A 1876-nucleotide genomic window follows, 5' to 3' on the forward strand; every position below is an offset into this window, starting at 1 on the left:
GAGACATAACTGACCCTCGCCCTCCGAGATGAACAGAAGGACAAGCCCGAAGCACACAGGACAGCCAGACTCGAGCACCCTCGGTCAGGGAGCACGACACACACATACACACACACACGCGCTCCTAATGCAAGTGTGGCGTTTCTTGCATGCAATTTGCTCGGGAAAATCAATGGACGCTTTGCTGTACATTCCGATGATGAATATCGGTCACCACTGACAAGTCTGTACACTAAATTACGCCACTTGTCTCGCCTGCATTCTAGCTGTTCTATTGATTTTAAACACTCGTCTTCCTCGCACCTTGCTCGGGTTCAGAGGCTGTTTTTCTCCAGAAAGTCTTTTTAAGACCACAAACCATTCGTTTCGCACTCATCCCGCTAATGTTTCCACTTCTGCTTTGTTTCGGCTTAAGATCCGAGCCATAATCTTCACTCTGCGAATTACCGATCGTGTGTTCTCCACTGCGTCCCCCTACTTTATCACATCTTCGGGTCGACTCAGAGCGCGCCAGTCTTCCTCCTTCAGCGGCCCGGCTATGACTGACCCGGGGACGAGGGTCGGCGTGGCTTGGCGAACCAGGGGTGCCGAGTAACGATTTTTCCTTCCCCTTCGCAGGACAAGTTTTCGATGAAGATTGTCCTTGTGGGGTTTGTCGAACTATCATTACAGTGTGCTGGGTGCGTGAAGAGGCTGCCTAGGTCAGCCACAAGTCACAATATGCCGAAGAAGGGCGCCACTGGGGAAGAACCCGCCGCGTCGACGCGTTAGGGCCTGCGCGCCACCAGTCACTCGCATAACATAGCGAGGAAACGCGGCTTCAAGCAACGGCCCGGGACCCAGCGTCGGTCCTGGATCCTGGCCCCCCACAGCTCTCGCCACCACACCGCAATATCTTTACCACGACCCATCTTCTGCTTCTACTTCAGTGCCTCCGTCACCTACCCCTCATGGCTGAACGCTTCCCCATCATCCACGCACAGGTCATGGCTCCCGCCCCGCACGATCCACTTGCTACCACTCCCACACACGGCCGAGGGGCTCTCGCACTCACAACATTGCTCGTATCGCCACGGCTCCCCCGACTCGCTCCACCGTGTCTTCCACACAGTCACGCTGCCGTCTCATAGTGTGCCATCCTCCACCTCCTCGCTTCCACCATATGCGATCGTCATGCAGATAACAGTGCTGCTGCCACGCTGGCCGCTCCGTGGTGCTGTCAGTTCGTGTCAACCGCACAATCATGGTGGCACCTTGCTGTGCGTCCTTCACTAAACCAGAGCACCGCCTATCACAACCGCACCGCTACAGCACTATTCCTTAAGTGGAAGCACGTCTCAACAGTATACACTTCCATTTAACGCTTCCTACCACACCATACCATGTTGCTAACATTCTGTGCCACACCCAAAGTGCCTTACAGGCATCGAATTTGTCACCATATATGGTTCTGTATTCACCTTTAACGTTCCCACGCCATCCTACTCTGCTGCACTCTTCGTAGATCTAACTGTGGTTGCGATTGCCACCGCAGGAAAAGATAGGTTACCGACGCTGCTCCTCAACGAACTGTCGCCTTCGAAGGGGCCTCTAAGTGGCTGTCTCTCTGGTGCTGCCCCGTAATGACTCTCTAGGCCTCTGGCTACCAATGGCTCTCCCTGGCTCTCCCAAGCTTCATCTGGCTCTTTCTGGCTCTCCCTACCTCCCTCTGCCTCCCTTAAGCTATTCCTGGCTCTCTCTGGCTCTCCCTGGCTCCGTCTGGCTTTCCCTGCTTCCCCTGGCTCACCCTTACTCCGTTCGGCTTTCCCTGGCTTTCTCTGGCTCCCTCTAGCTATTCCTGGCTATCCCAGGCTCTCTCTAACTCCCTCTGGCTTCC

The 1876-nt window shown here is 55.1% G+C and overlaps 1 protein-coding gene across 15 annotated transcripts in view; it reads right to left on the reverse strand.

Moving 5' to 3' along the window:
• LOC125036756 overlaps positions 1-1033 on the reverse strand; it is a 79305-nt gene extending 78272 nt beyond the window's left edge. For 7 of the 15 annotated variants that reach the window (XM_047629620.1, XM_047629619.1, XM_047629633.1 and 4 more), the window contains exon 1: positions 448-610. The gene's annotated coding sequence lies outside the window, so the exon portion shown is untranslated. Of the gene's footprint in view, positions 220-358; positions 617-670; positions 786-945 lie in introns of those variants that run through there. The other 8 variants (XM_047629631.1, XM_047629618.1, XM_047629627.1 and 5 more) reach the window with 7 other exon arrangements.
• Positions 1034-1876: the final 843 nt, after the last annotated feature.

The sequence above is a fragment of the Penaeus chinensis genome, chromosome 21 (genome assembly GCF_019202785.1).
Source record: "Penaeus chinensis breed Huanghai No. 1 chromosome 21, ASM1920278v2, whole genome shotgun sequence".
Taxonomy (NCBI): Eukaryota; Metazoa; Arthropoda; class Malacostraca; order Decapoda; family Penaeidae; genus Penaeus; species Penaeus chinensis.